This window comes from Camelus bactrianus, chromosome X, assembly GCF_048773025.1.
Source record: "Camelus bactrianus isolate YW-2024 breed Bactrian camel chromosome X, ASM4877302v1, whole genome shotgun sequence".
Classification (NCBI taxonomy): Eukaryota; Metazoa; Chordata; class Mammalia; order Artiodactyla; family Camelidae; genus Camelus; species Camelus bactrianus.
Genome location: NC_133575.1, coordinates 55,439,234 through 55,448,281, shown reverse-complemented (window position 1 = coordinate 55,448,281; position 9,048 = coordinate 55,439,234). Strand labels below are relative to the sequence as shown.

Genomic DNA, 9,048 nt, shown 5'->3' with positions numbered 1-9,048 from the left:
GCAGATGGGTAACCTTTTAAGCAGTAATCACACAGCTAAGAATGGTCAGAACCAGCATTTGAATTTGGATCCCTGTGTCCAGATTATTTCTATTCTCACTCAATATTACTGGAAAACTAGCAAAGTCAGGAAAAACACTGCTGGGAAGTGGGTGCTTCAAATATTTTTGTTGTCTTCGCCATTGGGGAGTGTGAGTTCGCATTCCTCACAGCCCGTCTGAGGCTCCCTGCATCTCCTGCTGCCCCTGGTGGGGTCTGTAGGACTCCGGGCAGATTCTCCTTCTCTCTACTCCAAGGCTCTCTACTCTTTATGGGTTGATTCTCAAACCTGATAGCTCGTAGAGCTAATGTCTAAAAACAAACAAACAAAAAAGGTGTGGAGGGTACAGCTCAGTGGTAGAGCACATGCTTAGCATGCATGAGGTCCTGGGTTCAATTCTCAGTACCTTCAATAAAATAAATAAAGCTAATTACCCCTCCAACAACAAAAAAGAAAGAAGTATTTAAAAACAAAAAACAGTAAGTACAAAGGCCCCAGTCCAGGCCAGTAAAATCAGAACAGTGGAGGCGGTGCTAGGGTGCACTATTTTTTAAAAGCTCCCAGATGCTTCCCATGTGCAGGAGGATGAGAGCTACTCCTCCACACCTCTTCTCGTGAGCTTGTCCACTCACCCCCATTATCCTCTTGAAACAGGAAAATTACTCGGCTCAGCCTAGAACTTTCTTCCGATTTCTAGACTTTTATTTGCCTATTAGACATCTTTCCTGGAGCCCACAGGGACACAGTCAGAATTGGATCAGTTGTCTCTTCTCATGACTTGCCCGTCTTCCTGCCCTTCTTATTTCAGGGAATGGCACCAAAGCCAGAAAGCTGGCCAGCATCTTTGACCTCTTCCTGCCCTTCCATCACACCTGTGGTCAATCTGTCCACCTGCTGAAATGCTTTCTTCTCTCTCCTCAGTAGGCCTTGCCATGTACCTGCCAGTAGGTCTCCCTGCCTCTATCTTGTCTCTTTCTAAAACACCTTACATATCCCCTATGCCTTGAAGGCACACAGAGTCCTTTGTGATGTGCACCTGTGATCTCTCCACCTGGCTGCCTCACCCACCTCCCACACCATGTGCTCACTTCTAGACTATTTACGGTTCCTGGAAGGGACCTGGTTCTCTTTGGCCTCTCTCCTTTGCATATGCAGCTCCCCAGGGAGAAATGGCCTTAACATTATACCTTCACCTGATCACCTCTAGGGCATCTCAGAACTCACCACAGTGGTCCCCTCCTCTGGGACAGCCTTGGCTACAGTTCTGGCTCTCTGCTTCGAGCACCCTGTGCTGACTGTTATCCAAGCCCTCTTAACACGCTTCCTCAGCCATCACTTCACAACGACTCCTATGCACCTAGGAGCTCCTGGAAGCAGGGACTGTGTCTTTTTTTCTCTTTATTCTCAAAGCATGATAGAGACTCAGGTATAATTGTGGAGGGAACAGTGGTTATTCTGGAATTTCTCCATAGGTGGGGCCTAGGGGTAACAGTCTGTTTGGAAGAAGGGCTTAGGGGATTTACCCTGAAACCACATTTTCAATTAAGATTTCATGTAGTTTTTGCCTACTATTTGAAGTTAAGAGTCAAAACAGAATAACAATTTCTAAAATTACTTTACTGAAGATTGAGAAAAATGGAAGTTTTCCATATTAAAGAATATTATTTTAATTTCAGGTGACTGGGGTGGTGGAAAATAGAAATGCAGGGGCTACTGAAGCATTCTCATCCTCTCCCGCCACCCTCAGGTCCTTTGGACAGAAGAGACAGAGGGATGTGAGGAGAAGACTTGGAGGGTGGGCCGTGCACTGATTTTAAACTATGACAGTTGTGCTTTTTTTTAACTTTCTTTTTTAATGGAGGTACTGGGGCTTGAACCCAGGACCTTGTACATGATAAGCACGTGCTCTACCACTGAGATATACCCACCCTTCCCCTCAATATTTGTGTTTTAATGGGCATAATGTGTTGGTAACAGGTACTTTAGCATCAGACACAGTCACCTGCCTCTGATCATCACGTTACTACCTTTCCCCTGAGTTAGAGAACTAGATAGCCTGTTTTCACAAGTTCAATAAATTATCTACATTTTCTTTTTTCTTAAAAAAAGGCATTAACTCATGTTTCTCTTTAGTATCGCCTATAAATAAAATGTGATTTTATTAACCATTTACCCAAGTGTTAAGGGTAATAAATATTAAGTAAAGATTTCTGAAGCATCAGTCATCACTGAAGATCCACATTCTACTGTTCTCTCTGTTAGTCACCTTACTTCTGGAGTTCTGGAAGCGGCGCCAGGCAGAACTTGAGTACAAATGGGACACGGTTGAGCAGAAAGAACAAGCCCGGCCAGAATAGGAGGCGTGATGTCCCCACGTGGAGATAGATGAGATTACCCAGGAAAAGCGGGTGCTGTTCAGATGCACTTTATTCTGTTCACTTCTGGACTTGTCAGCCTTGGCTGCATGTTGGAATCACCAGGGGACCTTAAAAAATGTTGGTGCCTGGATTCAATCACTGCAAACTCTGATTGTACTTAGTGGCCTGGGGTGTGTTCTGGCATAGGGAAGTTTTTAAAGCTCCTCTCATTATTCTAATGTGCAGTCAAGGTGAAGGAGCACTGCCTGGAATGGTTGACGCAGAAGAGAAGTGTGGTCCTTCCTTCATAATAACAGTAAAAATGGAAAGAAAAAAAAAAAAGGCTGGTGTAAATGTATAAGAAAAGAGGCATAGATTTGTGTCCTTTCATAAGACCAATAAAAAAATGCAAAAAAAATTAGCCGCTATGACATAGATGTAGGAGGAAAGAGACATTGATTTTTATAGTTGATTCCCATTTTTTCACATGTGACTTCATTATTGCAGCCTCCTTTTCATTGTAGACTAGGTGCTCCTTTGTCTTGAACTAAGTCCCGGTCACTGCTCCCCCTTCCGGTTGGGATGTGCACAAAGCATCGTGGCTCTCATCCTAAAGTCACAGAAAGTGTAGAGGAAGCAGGGAAACCTTTCTTGAGGTGCCAACAGTGTTTGGGCACTGAGCTAGGCATTTTATATAATTGGAAATGTAAATTTATTGCTGCCACTCCTGCTGCAAAATTAAAAAAATATTAAAACTATGTATCTTTGTATAAACATTCCAGAGCTGTGAAAACATGATTTTTTGTGTCATCTGTATTATTGCTTCTTTCCATCAGCTAAGATAATTTAGAGCTGATGGTACTTGCAGTCAGCAGCAGCAGAACAGTAGATTGTAAGCATGAATAACACTTGGAAAGAAAATGCTTTTACTAGGAGCATCTGAAAATGTCTCCAACTACTGATTTTATAAATTGAATTACAGATTTACAGAATGTTGGCCCTGAAAAGGTCTGGAGGGAGCAAGTCAAAATCCTCTTTTTATAAATGGAAATAAATGAGGTTCAGCTACCAATAGAAGGTGATATATGTCTTTTACAATGTAATAAGCTTTTAATAATCTCCATTATGAATAGTTCCCATTGTTTACAACTGAAGATGGGCGTCAAAACCTATGTTGGTGAAAGACTGTACATTCAGAGATGAAAGCTGAAACTTAGACAAAATTAGATGTTCATAATATTTTTGAGTCCTGAAAAACAAAAACGTATCATATTGGCAGCATACAAAAAATACTGAAGAAAAGTCATTTTGGTCATTTAAACTGCCAATTTTAAATTTAAAATTGCCAACAAATAAGTTTAACTTTCCATTGGAACAAGCGTGTTGAAAAATTGAAGATGAAGACTCATTTCTCTTTATCGTTCTTCCTTATTTAAAAAATTGTTTAATTTTTTTGTTAGTTTTTTAATTGAAGCATTTTAATTTAATTGTGAGTGCATGCTCCATTGTTTATGGAGGCCAACATTGTGGTAGTGAGATCTTGGGAATGAAGTTGCCTAAATTCATATTTCAACACAGCAGCTTGCTTCCTGAGTGATCTTGGACAACTTAACTTCTCTGTGCCATAGTTCCCTATAAAATAAGAATAAGAGAGTTGCTTCCTCATGACTCTGGTAAGGACGGGTCAAATTAATGTACAGAATCTACTTGGAAGACTGCCTGGCACAGAGGAAGGGCTATGTACTTATTTACAGATATTATTATACTATATCTGCTTTTATAATCCAGGTAAATCTTGAGCCTTATTGATTTCATCTCTTAAAAAAAATCTGAATATAAACTCTAAAATGGAAACTCTATAACTTCATAGTTGTAGCTAATTAATATATAAAGCTCAACCAAGAAACACACAGTGGAGACCAGTTAGCTGCAGACACCTGGGAAATTTTCTGTCCTGCATGGACTTTAAGCTGTCACTACACTCACTTCTGAAATCTAAGGCAAGCTCAGGAATAGACCTTTACAGCTTGGCCTTGTCAGGTATGCAGACCCCTAAGCTCAGACCATGGCAGGGAAACAGTTTACTGTTCACATGTGAATTTTCAAAAAATAGTATTAAAATGAACACTGTACGTATTTTGTTGTGTGTTTGACATTGTTAACAGAAAAAAATAAATAAATAATTAAAAAGGAAAGAAACTCATGCAGTTATGAATAAGGAGGCTATGTCTGAAAACTATTTTTTTTTAAATTATGCTTAGGATTTAGTGACCAGTTAGGAGAAAAATCATTTCATTGATGTAATCCCTTGATTGATTAAACTTATTTTCTTCTTTTTTTTAATTAGGAATAAGAGCATGTTCCCTTTACCACCTGGGGAAAGTGTATACATATAACCCTTTGTGCAAGTGCTCTTTTCCTGGGTAAGAACCTGCCACAGACTTTTTAAAATCTAATGTTAAATGCTGAGAAAACTGAAAGTCAAGCTGGGAACTATGTAGTCTCATAGAGAAAACTGTTTCCAGAGAACATCTGAGCCAATGCAGGGAGCCACTCTGGGGGTTTCACAGTCTCTTCTGCTCACAGTGCTTCCCCCAGTTCTTTTCCCCTCATTTGTTCAAATCAGATCAGTGGTTTAGGATTCTCCAGGGTCTGATTAAGAGAACAGATGGAGGCATTAAGAATTCTAAAATTTTCCAAGAGTAACAACCAAGGTAAAATGCCTTAGAATAGCCTAACAAAAGGATAGTAGGAACTATCAAAAAAATTAAAAACTACTGAAAGACATAAAATAAGCTTTAAACACATGATTCTAGATTAAAAGACCATATCTCCAAAATATCAGAACTTATAAAATTGATTTGGGGTTTATTGTGAATAAAATCATATTAGTAACATAATAATAAGATAATGAGAGTTTTACAAGCTCAAGAATAGCCAGATTAGAGAATAGGACAGGAAGTCCAGATATGGGCTCTGATATCAATAATAATTTAATATACAAGATGGAAGACATTACAAATCAGGCAGATAAATAAAGGTTATTAAATACATGGAACACTTGTTAGCTATTTGGGGGGAAAAGTAAAGATTAAAATCATAGAGTGAACCATATATTGTGATAACTTCCAGAAACATTTTAAAAAGTAACACGATTAGAAAAAAAACTAGAAATAGATATAGATGAATATAAAACCTCTAGATGTGCAATAAGTTTCAGAGGAAAATATATAAAGATTTCCATGCATCAGAAGCATCCTAAGTTTAAACAAAACACCAGAGGATGTTATTCGTTAACAAATCCAACAAGGGGCTAATTCCTTCAATACATAGAGAGTTCAGATCAGAGTTCAAAGATAACACCAAAAAACCTCAGGAGCAGAGTAGGCAGAGAAGATGAACACAAATTCACAAAGGAAAAACATCGGTGTCAGGCTCCAATGGTAATTCAGTCATTGCACATCAAAATGAAATAGTTTTCCACCTCTCAAGTGACACAGCTCTGTTTATGGGGATGAAGTGCCAGTGATCACCAATTCCATGCCTATGCTATTGGATATTTCTTGTGAAGTATGGTTGATTTACAATGCTGTGTTAGTTTCTGGTGTACTCCTGCAGCCTTCTTAGAAAGCAGTCTGGCAGTTCATATCAAGAGTCAAAAATATTCATATGTTTTAATCCACTAATTCAGCTTTGAAAAACTTTTAATCAGAAAGCATTTCAAAATGGTAGGGAAAAGTCAGTCTGGATGTAAGTCACAGATATATATATATATAAAATCTCAACCAAAATATTCTTCCAACCCTTCACATAGTAGAATATTATGCAGCCATGAAAAAGTGTCTCCATGAAAATATTTTATGACATGTCAAAGTGTTATGCTTATGATAGGCTTGAGAATAAAATTAATATATAAAATGAATTTTAATATACAAACAATGCACAGTTCTAAAGGGATTATGTCTATAGGTAGAAGCATTTTTCTTATTTTATTTTTTATTCATTTTCAGAGTTGGAGTCTTGATTGTTGGTGACAAAATCAATCTCCAATGGGTGTAAACAACAACCAAAACATGGAGATGGATGGGATTTATTGGTTCCTGTAAATGAAAACTTCATGTCTGAGGTCTGGCTTCAGTCAAGGAGAGATAATGTAGCCCAGATGATGTCAAGGGCTGGTATTGTCCTGTCTTCATTCTGTGTCCAAGGGTGTCTCAGCATGCTGCTTCTAGGCACTCAGCATCCCAGATCACACATACATCCAAGCCAAGAGAGGTCTCTTTTGGCAGCTTCCTCTCTTGATAGAGGAAGTTCATCATTCACGTGGGCACTAGCACATATCTCCTCACATAACAGTGGCTCTTACTGGGTTATTTGCCAATTCTCAAATCATGTGCGAGGCCAATAGAATGAGGGGTATTATTTATCTTAAACCAACTAAGATCTACCTCTGGTGCTTCAGAAGGAGTGGGTCAATCGAGCTTAAATCACAGGACTAAAAACAGAAGGGAGGTTATTTATCCTAAAGCAAAATCTGGGTCCTCTTCTAAGACTGGGGACAGATCCAGGACAGAAGTTCTGTCCACTACTGAGTACTTTCAAATTTTCTTTAATGAGCAAATATTAAATTTATGATCAGAAAAGATGATATGTAAGAAGAAACTTGAGGAAGGAGAATGGAAAGCTTTCCTGTTTCCTAAGAAATATTGAACCCATGAAGTGCTTGCAAGAAAAATGGAAATGTGTCGTTTGTAAAAGTTCTGAAATGAATTAGAATTGATTTCACAGACCATGTAGGAGGCAGTGCTATACAGTTAGTGTGTCTTTGGGCTCTTTGAGTATTTCAGTTATTTCACTTAATAGTTGCTTCATTTGGGGCAAATTGCATCATCTCCATGTGGCTCTATTTCCTCATCTGTAAGAGAGATGTAATATTACCTTCCCTACAGGGTGATTGTGAGGATTTAGAAAAATAGATGTGTGCTGAAGCAATAGTAACCATTTAAAGAATCTTAACTATTATGATTACTTAATACATGATTAAAAAATTATTATGCAGACTTTTAAAAATGCATACTATTTAAATGGCCTATATGTGCTGTACAAGAGAGTAAGTCTCAATATACCTTCTATAATACATTTTTCTCAGCCTTAAGTCATTTTCACATTTAATCACACACACACCAAAAAGTTATTCCTTTCACAAGCATGAAGCCTTAACTGTGAAGAAAAGGATAATGAAAGACAGTAGAGGAGGAAATAAAATGATTTCTCTACAAACTGATGGCTTAAAAACTAAGAAAAACATCTTTTTTTTTAACACTTTGGTCACCATATTCATAGCTAATACTTAGGAAATTTTTTCACATGCCTGTGGTTAATGTTCTAATTGTTTTCACCTGTAGTAAATCATTGACTCATCACAATAATCCTATAAATTGCTATTATTATCCCCCCATTATATGGATGAGGAGATTGAAGCTCCTAGAGTTTAAGTAATTTGCACAAGGTCCTACAACTAGCATCGGAGCTGGAATCCAGATGCAGGAGCGTGGCTCCAGGAGGGGCTTGTAAACACTCCCTCTGCTCTCCGCTGCAGGTGCAAGCCAGCCTCCTGCTATTACTGTAAATAACATGATGTGGTTCACTTAGTCTTGAAATTCCCATTCTTTGTAGCTTTCTCTCTGGGGAAGCCATCAGGAGCAACCAGGGACACTGAGTACATGCTTCTGGACTATGACCAAGAAGGTAGATGAAAGGAAAACAGTTTAAAAATGGGAACTTTAATATGCATTCTTCAGTTGGCAGAAAAAAACCTGCTTAGTGAGGAACTTAAACCCTATCATCCACGTGCAAATTATGCTTCAGACACCCCCATTGCCCTTGGGTCCACACAGTCAGAACTACAATGGATCAGGGACATGAATCTTGTGCAAATGCAAGGAGTTTGAATACCTGCCATTTTAAGATCTCAAGGAGTATGAAAAGCATATGAAGCTTTCATCAGCAGAGACCTGCTGTCACTTCCAGTATTTCCCTCAGGGCATGTTCGCAGCTTCACTGGTCCTATTCAGAATCAAGATGACAGCTAGCACCTGCTGACCCCTGAATCAGTGATAGGTTCTCCCTTGAAAGGAAGCATATCTCCTTCATAGGTTACAACTAGTTCATAACCTAAGTAATTCTATAGATGTAGAAGGGATATTTTCATTGGTTCTACTATCACAGACTTGTCTCCGAAAGAACATGCCACCAGTTACTCCATTTTCACCCATTTAAAGATATACTTTAACAGACTTCCTTCTTTACTGCAGATTTAGGTTTACAGAAAAATTCACGGAAAGTGGAGTTCCCACCTATTCCCTATGCCCTGCACACAGCTGCTCCTTCTGTCAGCATGTTACATTAGTGGATGCACTCATTCTTTTTGACATCCTTCATTCATCCTCCCCTAAAGTTTAACATGCCTGATATTCACATCTCTTATGGCATTTATGTGTGATTTACATCACTTATCACGTTTATGTGAAGTTTACAGCACATGCATGTTGTCTGTTTAAGCGTGGGTTAGGGCAATTTTTCTGTGTAAAAATATGATCGTTAGTGAGTCTCATGCTGCTGGACTTTTGGGTTGTCGGTCCTGTTGACCATT

The 9,048-nt window shown here is 38.6% G+C and overlaps 1 non-coding gene across 1 annotated transcript; it reads right to left on the bottom strand.

Moving 5' to 3' along the window:
- Positions 1–1,895: 1,895 nt before the first annotated feature.
- On the bottom strand, positions 1,896–1,968 carry TRNAD-AUC (transfer RNA aspartic acid (anticodon AUC)). The gene has a single exon. It is a non-coding gene; the product is annotated as a tRNA-Asp (tRNA).
- Positions 1,969–9,048: the final 7,080 nt, after the last annotated feature.